Genomic DNA, 10,211 nt, shown 5'->3' with positions numbered 1-10,211 from the left:
TGAGGAAGGTTTGGATCCAGCATATATCCTGATATTGCCTTACCAAATGAGTTAAGCTTTGTATCCCCTGGGGCTGGCCCCTTCCACCCAAGAGGTGGAGCCGGTTCATGAAAGTTCACTAACATAATCACCCATTGTTGTGCCATAGATGATGCAGCTGCCCTTGCACCTCATTTGAGAGTTGAGTATTATTAACGATCTGTATTGCAGCAGAGTTCAGAGTCCCCAGCTTTACCATGGTTAGCACAATATAATACAACATGAGAAAACTAATCATCAAAGGAATGACTGAGGCTATGGCTGTCTAAACAGAGAACTGCTGTTCACCAGGAGAAGAAACCTTCAAGGAGAAACCATTGTGTAACTGCTTCCAGACTACAGAGCACAGAAACGCACTTGTCCAAGAGAAATAAGCCTTGGATGAGATTCTGATTAAGATTACCTCTGTAATGTTTGCACTTTGATTCAGGCTTTTGTGTCATGTAAGCACATACCTTTGGGAGAAAATGGCATCTGGGCTTTGCTTATATATTGTTGATATTTCTGTAGTTCTGGGATAGTTAGAATGAAGCAGAAGTGAGTACAGCATGGTTAGGATGTCTGGGGAAGAAAGTGGTCCTAAGTCCCTGGAATGCTGCATGAGACAGATTTGCCAGATCAAACCCTTAGCATTTCCAACAGTCATTCAGCCATAAAAACTTAAGCTGTCAATGAAAAGTACATGCTTCAGCTATTCTTTTTCAAGTCCCCATTGAGTTGTTTGCTTTTTCACTTTTACTTTTTAATATAATTTGTCTTTCGACTTTGCATGAGGCATCCATCCCCAGTCATTTACCATGAGTGCTGTGGGGACTCCTGACAGAACGCAACGAGAGCTCACGACTTCAGTGAGCTGAGGAAGAAGGCATTTGTGTGTCTTACTTAGGCCCAACTGGATTTAAATTACATGCCACGAGGGGCTTTGTACAAGGCGTCTGTAATAGCAGAAACACCTGCAGAGCACTGTTTCAAGATGACAAATTTTCTCTCTCTCACTCTCTCTGGACTAGCTCTTTCCCTCATCTAAACTGGATACTCTTCACTGACTTGCAGAGTTCATGTTATTTATGCTGGTGTAAATGAAAGGAGAATCAGAGCTTTTTATAAAGAGAGGTAGCTGCCTGCAAAGCTAACCTGACTGCACGCTGTCCAGCCACCTCGTCTTCAAAGTTCTGTCACCACTAAGCAATCTGCTTGACTCTGAACAAATTGAAGCATAACATCTCTGTGAAGAGCCAGACCACTTTTCCACTTGTCATAGCACTGTGCTTTGAAAGCCTCATGTTTTACAGCAAAGTTGAGTGCCGTTTTCTATTCAGTATGTGTGAACACTGAAATTAATCATGGTTTCACTGGATCCACTTTACACTGATGCTACACCTCCATCATTACTGCAAGCCATCAATATGGATTTCAGCATGGGAATATTCAGTGCACAGATAATAAGATGTGATTTTGGCTATTATGAGGAAGACCAAGATCAAGACTATGTGGAGAAATCACAGAATTGAAGAATTGCAGGGATTAGAAGGAACCTCATCAAGTCCAACTCTCCTGCCAAAGCGGGTACCCTACAGTAGGTCTCGCAGATAGGTGTCCATTTGAGTCTTGAATATCTCCATAGAAGGAGACTCCATAACCACTCTGAGCAACCTGTTTCAGTGCTCTGTCATCCTTACCATAAAGAATTTCTTCTGCATGCTTGTATGGAACCTTCTTTGTTGAAGTTTTATGCCCTTACTCCTTGTCTTATTGCTACACACCACCAAGAACTGTCTGGCCTCATCCATTTGCCTCCCACCTTCCATTAGATATTTATACATATTTATCAGATCCTCTCAGTCTTCCTTTTCCCAGGCTGAACATAATCCAGGTTACTCAGCCTTTCCTCATACAGGAGATGCTCCAGGCCCTTAATCATTTTTGTGGCCCTCTGCTGGAATATATCACCCCAAGAGCAGACTGATGCTTACGTGGCACAGATTTCTTCTTCCCTTGACATACTTTCATCTCACACCCACTAAGAATGTGCTGTTCTTGATTTAGTACACAAGAATCTTGATTTGATTTCTGCCTCTGGTCCCACAAGAGAAACAAGAAGTTTGATCCTGACCTTCAGCTTTAAGACAGAGATGGATGAAACCTATGATCTAGCATCTTTCCTATGTTTGTGTATCAGCCATCTGACTTCAAGAACTCACGCATCTTTAGCCTGTACGACTTGAGGCTATATCCTGTACTGATTGGCACCGGTACCATTTTATTCATTGTTGCAACTATGTAATTTTCTGTCAGCTGGTACCCCTGACCATGGTTGCCATTAAATTAACAGGAGCAGATTACCATGTGCATGGGAAGAGAGCTTTAAGGACTTGAAGAGCGTGGATTTATTTCCACAGTAAATGAGAATTCAGTAGGGTTTTGGTTTGTTTTTGTTTTTTTTTTTCTCAGCAACTCCCTTCCTTACATGTTCTGCACTTAACATTTGGGAAAGTCCCTGAAAATATGCCACAGAGACCTGCCATGCATGTGCATATGAAATAAGCTCCCAATGGTGTCATGTGGGGTATGAAATAGCCAATGGTAGCCTATAATTAAGGAGAGATTTGGTTGAGAATAGGTCTAGAGTACCCTGGTTATCTTGTCTAGCCATGTGACTAAATATTCAATTTACTATCATTGTTATTCCTGGCACATAATGATTCTATTTCTACTTGTCCATTTTCCATATCCATATATCATTGGTCATCACAACCAATGACAAAACACTCTTTAGAGTCCTTTCTGGACAGTTCAAACAGTTGAACTATGGAAGAAAACAGCTTCCAATGTTTTCCACTCTGTAACCTTGCTGTGATTTGAAGTGATGAATACCTATTTTTAAGAGTGAAAATGGCTAAAATCCTCATTTGAGAGTAAGGTAGGAGACAAAGAGCCGCATTTGGCACTCAGTCAGATCTCAAAGTTTTGCAATCCGAGCAAATTTTGCATCTGGGCAAGCCAAGAACCCTGCAGAGGTTTAAATGGAATGCATAGGAGAGCCGATAAATAGAGGTTACTAGACAGAGGGGAAAATAAGAAGAAATACATTAGTGACGTTTCAGATTGTCCATGCAGAAGCTCAGTAAGGTGGAAAAAGAGATGAAGTTTTATATACTGTTTATTGCTATCATAGACTAAAGGTTTCTTCCCTCCATTTCACACCAGTTGAATCACTTTTAGTGATTTGATCTCTACCTCCTGTTGCACTCATTCCAAAGAATAAATTCCATCATAAAGCTTAAACCTAACCTTTGGCAGAATGACAGAGATAGATGAAACCTATGATCCAGTTTCTTCAAACTCATACAAATGTGCTCCAGGCACCATGAGGAAGCTCTCTTTGTCTGTATCCAATATCCTTATGCTCTAAGCACAGTTCCTCCTTTTCTCTTGTTTCCTGTGGGTTTAACACTGCAGAAACAGTTGCAGGAATAACGTTTCACACCCATTTGGTGTTTGTTAAACAAAGAATCCTGTAATTTTGCATAAAAACAGCTAAAGAATTACTACCCAGCTCCTTCTTGCTGAGGAAGGCTGTGAGGGACAGGAAGGTAAAGAACTACTGAGTGTCTATTTCTTGATACACATATGTATGCTGGAGATATGACCAAGAGCTTTGGATATTTCATGTTTTGGCACTGCAGCACTTTTCATTGACCTTCCCTCTCAGGCTCCATTCATAAATCGCTTTTGGAGTGCAAATAAGCCATGGGAAGGCTTTAATAAATGGTTCCTCACATAAAGTTTTATTTCCTAATAATAATTAGCTTATTAGTAAATCCCCGGTGGCATTACTAAGGAGGTCATTATCATTATCCCTGTTTTATATCTGCAGGAACTGAATCTGAGAAAGGGAAAGTCACCCACCTGGTAAGATTTGTGGATGCAAGCCCTCGAGTTAAGGCAAATGCTTTATTTAGTAGAGCACACATGGGACGAATGAAATAAATGGTTGATCAACTGGTGTAAGCAGAATGTACAATGATATTTCCTTAGAATACAACAAATTGTTACTGTTTTTGGATGTCAATGTTTAATTAGAACCAAGTGTTCATAGAGACTATTGTAATATACTCAAATTGTGGCAGTGTTCATTTTGAGGAAACTTCAGAGTTTGTGTACATGCAAAATTTGTGCCATGGTCTCTGAAATTGTTAAAAAGAAACTGACATGCCATTTGCTAATTTTTTCACTACATGATATCCTTTTTATTCAGCTTTTTCCAGATCATTTTGAAAACTGTGCTAGTGAACTTGATTATTTTCTTTAACAGTCCACTGCTGGCCTGCAATTGGGCAACAGTTGGGGTGAATTTCTAGTACTGAGGGATTCCCAATCAAATGAACAAAGATTCCATGTCCAGCTATGTATGAAGGATCTAAACAGTTCTCTAACAGAAGAGAAAAGTTCTGACAGACAGTGCATTATATCAGTGTAGTATGCCGATGCTGAGGCTGCAGCTCCTCCACACTGTCTCACAGCTCTGGGAATTGCAGAGTCCCAGAATCATAGAGTCACCAAGTTTGGAAAAGACCTACAAGATCATCCAGTCCAAACATCCACCCATTACCAATAGTTCTCACTAAACCATATCCCTCAACACAACGTCCAAATGTTCCTTGAACACCTCCAGGGTTGGTGTCTCCACCACCTCCCTGAGCAGCCTGACCACTCATTCAGAGAAGTAGTATTTCCTAACGTCCAGCCTAAATCTGCCCTGATGCATCTTGAAGCCATTCCCTCTGGTCCTGTCACCAGTTGCATGAGAGAAGAGGCCGACCCCCAGCTCACAACAACCTCCTTTCAGGTAGTTATAGAGAGCAATGAGCCTTCTCTTCTCCAAACTGAACAATCCCAGCTCCTTCAGCCACTCCTCATAAGGCCTGTGCTCCAGACCTGTTACCAGCTTTGTTGCCCTTCTTTGAACATGCTCCAAAGCTCCAGTGTCTTCCCTGCAGCAAGGGGCCCAAAACTGGACATAGAACTAGAGGTGTGGCCCCACCAGAGCTGAGTACAGGGGGACAATCACTTCCCTGTTCCTGCTGGCAAGCCAGGATGCCTTTGGCCTTCTTGGCCACCTGGGCACACTGTCGGCTCACGTTCAGCAGAGCATCAATCAATACCCCTTGGTCCACTTCCTCTACACAATGGTATTGCAAAATATGCACAGTAAAATTAGTGCAAATTCAGTACATTACTGAATAACTCCTAAATTTGCTGTGTAATAAATGGTAGAGGAAATGGACGTTTAGCCACAGGATCTACAATACCGAGTGTGCTGGATACTGGGTCCTCCAAGCCAGCTAAGAACCAAACCATGAAAGGAGTCTGTGAAACTGTCATCTGGGCTTGTCTGCCCTGCGATGGAGAGCCTGGAACTGTCTTAAGCTAAGGTCATGTATCTGGGAGACTCTTGTAACTCCTTGTCTTTGCCTGCGGACCTAGTTGCTTTGGCACCCACTCAGGATCTAAAGGTTTGGGTCCTACCCTACCCAATCCCATGGCTTTTGCATGCTATGAAAAATCCAGAGTGTGATCTATCTGTCTGACAGCAGTGGGGCATGAGAAGATGTCCTCATCACCAGTTTTCAGAGCAGCAAGGAATTGAGTGTGCATTGCAAATACAAGCGCGAAGGGCAACATTCCTAGCACAGTTTCTGCTTCTGGATTTTTTTCGAGGTTATATGTATTTTTCTTTCAATTCAAGCTAACTAGTGAGGAATGTATAAAGAGTTGTGGGAGCAGTGCAGCTTCCTCAGGTTGTCCCTTTCCAGCTGAATATGCAGAAAAGCTCGCACACCATCCTCTTGGCTCAGGGGATCTGGTTAAGGTAGGATTGCGTGAATGAAATGGGCATAGTTAATGCCTGTGAAGTAGTTTAAAACATCTAATGACAACACAGACTTGAATCTTCCTGCTCTGCGGTGCTGCAAAAACCTGCAAGACTCTCCAGGGGAATTCTGATCCCCCTTGGTCCAAATACTGTCTGCAAATTGATGCCTCTGGGTTGAGTTTTTGCATGTGTGGGTATCTGACCACCTCCTGCAATGCTGAATAAAGTGCAAGGCAAATACCAGTGCTCAGAGTGTGATTTAAAGAGTTTGACATGCTGGTAAGTAAGCCACACATCCCAATAATTACTTAAAATTCCATTCTTGGCAATGAGGTTTTGAGGGTTAATTAGGCTCATAAGCCAGGGTAGGAGGGAGACCTTTGGGAGAATCTTGTAGACAAGCATTAAAGCATGTGACCTCATTTGAATTTTCTTATTAGGCATCCTGCAGAGATCTCAAAAGCATCCCATCATCACTGCCTGAAACTTTGTTTAGGTTGCATGTGTGCAAACATGAGGAGGCTCTATTATAGATTGCACAGCTGCTGTATATGCTTTAAATCATCCAGCTGGTGATTATTTATGGCAAACAAATAGATCCTCCCACCTCCTTTTGTTTGTTAGCACTAACAATAAACAGTACAAATATAGTGAGACTCGCATCCAGTGTTTTGCAGCAATCTTCTATTTTTCCATTAGCAGCTTTCAGTGCTGCTGGTTGGACCTGAAGAGGTGGAGAATGGCACTGCTGGACATGGGGTTCTTCCTGTCTGAGGCTTTCTAGTCTCTGAAAAGGTTATCACAGAATCATAGGATTGCAGGGGTTAAAAGAAATCACTGAGTCCAACTGTATGTTAAAACAGGTTCCCTATAGTAGGTTGCACCAGTAGATGCCCAGATGGATCTTGAATATCTCCAGAGAGGAGCCATAAGATGAGCTTGACCTGTGTCCCTGTGCAATCTGCATCTCCTTGCTGATGTGCCCAGCTGCAGCACATGCTGTCAAAGAAGGGTGAGGGATTCTCACCTGAGTGCTGTGCTGTGCACACTGGGGGAATCCTTCATGCAGGAGGATCAGCTCTGAGTGACAAGACAGCACATCATAATCCATACAGTGTGCAGGCACAAAGCATCCTTGGAATAACTCACTGCAAGGGTTACAGTGAATTCCAGTATTACCAGAGTCCTCATTCCTTGTGACAACACTGAGAAATTCACCTTCTGCCTTTTGGACACCACCACAACCCAAAGTACAGCCTTGGCTGCGGCTTGCAGCAGGCCCCCACAGAGCAGAAGCATCACACTCGGCACACTGCTGTATTTCCATTATATGTCTGTGAGTGAAATCAAACCTGGGGGATTTCTTCCTCACGCTCCAGACAAGCACCCGCACTGCAGAATACAAATGGAGAGCAGGGCTGACGCACGCGCTCAGTGTTCAGCTTGCTGCCCCAGGGACCGATTGCGGGCTGCAACCTTGAAGGGCTTAGAGCTCGTTAACACCACGATTTAAATAACAGCAAAGCCGGGGGGGAGCAGGTGCTGTGTGTCCCTGTAGCGCGTATTTATGTGTGCACGTTTGGTTCAGACAATAAGAGTGAAAGAGCACCTGCTCCTTTGGTCCTCAGGTAGCCGCCCTGTGGAAAAACATCAAGGATAGAATGGGAAAGAGCTTTGTGTGCTGTTTTTTTGTTTGTTTGTTGTTTTCCCCTTTCCTTGGAGATTCTGGACTGATTAAAAAGCTTTTTTTGTTGGGAAAACAACAAGAAGAAAAAAATCCAGCTCTATGTTGCAAGGATGAAAGTGTGCTTGACTCCTCCAATGAGTACAATAGGGTTTAATATCTTTGCTGCTTGGCCCAATATTGTATCACAGGCATCACTGACGTTGTGCTTCCCAGCATGCCCCAGCCTTCCTTCAAACAAGCACTCGGTGTAGCACAAAGTCCAAGAAAAGGCTTACTCCCTGGAGGATCAAGAAGAAAGCAACAGCGAAGAAAGGTACAGTGGCTATTAATATTAATGCTTAAGGAAGAGCAGAGAGAGAGGACACGGGAGCAGTAGAAAAAAATGACTGCTCATGGCTTTGATGTTTTCATTTCCACAGGACCGATAGCAGCACGGAGAATGCAGAAAGCAGATAAAGAGGGAAATGAGGAGGTGGAGGTGAGCAGAAGGCAGCTCAGAAAATTGTACAAGCTGTGGGGAGTTTTTCCATCGAGACGTTTGTGCATCTCAAAGGGAGAGTGACTCTGCCATCTGCATCTCCTCTTTAAAAAAAAAAAAAAAAAAAAAAAAGAGGAAAAAAAAGGAACAGAGCAGAGACAAAAAAAGAAATCCACCTGTTGTGCCTCTTGTTTTGGCTGCAGTAGGACGAATCAGCACAGAATGCCTGCTGTGTGAGGGGAGAGGAAGCCAACGGAGGTACTGTTGTGTCTGAGGAGCCACACACACCAGTCCCACTTCTCTGTCCTACTGACACACTGGGAAGAGCAGAGATGAACTATTTTAGTCCTGCTGGAGCTACTGAGGAACAAAAAATGGAAGTAATTAAAGGCGTGTTCCAGTCTCACTTACATTTCTGAGTCTCCAGGCTAGAGTCATTTTTGTTATGTTGATTTAATGGCATTGCACTCATGTTTAAACTGAGTTGGATTTCTTTTCTTTTTTTTTTTTTTTACCTGAACTTCAAAAATGAGCCAGCAGTTTCTGTGGTGATGCACTTGCTTTGCTGAAATTCTGTTTGCAAAAGGTTGTTCAAATCTCAGGAGGAACTTTGCTAAATGCCAACATTTGGGCAGCTGACTTAGCAACATGGAAATATAGAATGGGTTGGGTTGGAAGGGACCCTTAAAGGCCATCCAACTCCACTGGATCAGGCTGCTCAAGGCGCCAGACAACTTGGTCTTGCTTACCTTCAGGATGGGACATCCACAGCTCCCCCAGGAAACCTGTGTCAGTGCCTTACCATCATCTGAGTAAAGAACTTCCTCTTTATATCTAGTCTAAATCTACTGTTTTTGTTTAAAATTGTCCTAAAACTCTTGCCCTATTCCTAACTTTTTTATAGGCCCCTCTATCTATTTGAATGCCTCAGTCTGGTCTCCCTGGGGCTCTATAAATTGTAAAAGGCAGGATCAAGTTCTAGTGCTCAATGGCTCACAGCTGGGCTGGAAATAGAGTGACTGCTGCACTTTAGTTAAACTGGTTGTTTGATGCATAATGACTGTAGAGTCTTACTGTCTCTCATGTTTTCACAGGAGGAAAAAGAAAAAAAAAAAAGAAAAAAAAAAAGATTTTCAGTGGTTAAAAATAGGAGCAAAATGCAGAGAAAGAGCAGGAAAGATTTCCAAGTCTATGATCAAGTCTTTGTCTCTTCGGTCGTGTTAAAAGACTTAGCCCATATCTGCATCCTCATGTGGCCTCCCAAAAGCACAAGGTGGCCTCAAGAGGAAATGCCTGAATCTCACCACAGATTCTGCAGGGCAGTCAATATAAACAGAAAAGAAAGTAATGTACCTATCCTTCTGTGTTAGACCTCTCCCAGTCCCTATAAGCAGAGGCACGAAGTGCTGTTGTCAAAGGCAAGGAAGAACCTCCAACCAGTGTCCCCGGTCTATGAACTGTCCCAAAAAGAAGCAAAGCACCAGAGAAGCCTGTGTGGTGAATTTCCATGGGAATGCCTCTTGCTCCATGGCAAGTGGGGAAGAGCATCATATCCTGCAGAAACTAGCAGAATGCCTCAAAACCTCTCAATACTTTCCCCATTAAAAAGATCCAGAATAACGCCCTTACAGACCAGTTATCCCAGGGAAAGATAGGACACACTTAAACACTCCCTGTGGGAAGCAGTGACTCTGGCACCAATCTGGTGGCCTTCTATGATGAGGTGAAGGCACTGGTAGACTAAAGAAGGGCAAGTGAGGTTGCTTACCAGGCCTTGCGCAAGGCCTTTGTTGTAGTCCTGCATCATATTCTTATATCTAAATTGGAGAGATGGGGATTTGAAGAGTGGACTGTTCAGTGAATAAAGAATTGGCTGGGTGGCCATAGACAGAGGGTTGTGATCAATTGCTCCATGTCCAGGTGGCAGCTGACCATGAGCAGTGTCCTCCAGGAGTCTGTCTTGAAATTGGTGCTCTTCAACATCTTTCTCAAAGACATAGACAGTGGGATTGAGTGTAACCTCAGCAAGTTTGCTGATAATACTAAGTTGTGTGATGCAGTCAATACAACAGAAGGGAAGGGACACCATCCCACCAGAGGGACCTGGACAGGCTTGAAAAATGGGCCCACGA

The 10,211-nt window shown here is 43.2% G+C and overlaps 1 long non-coding RNA gene across 1 annotated transcript; it reads left to right on the top strand.

The window, feature by feature from the left end:
• Positions 1-7,498: 7,498 nt before the first annotated feature.
• Positions 7,499-8,540, top strand: LOC146761684 (uncharacterized). The gene is made up of 2 exons (XR_014942437.1): positions 7,499-7,914; positions 8,021-8,540. It is a non-coding gene; the product is annotated as an uncharacterized LOC146761684 (long non-coding RNA).
• Positions 8,541-10,211: the final 1,671 nt, after the last annotated feature.

This window comes from Coturnix japonica, chromosome 2 (genome assembly GCF_054131305.1).
Source record: "Coturnix japonica strain WE chromosome 2, WE-NBRP24, whole genome shotgun sequence".
Classification (NCBI taxonomy): Eukaryota; Metazoa; Chordata; class Aves; order Galliformes; family Phasianidae; genus Coturnix; species Coturnix japonica.
Note: the sequence above shows the minus strand (reverse complement) of the source record. Positions and strands in the feature narration are given on the sequence as shown.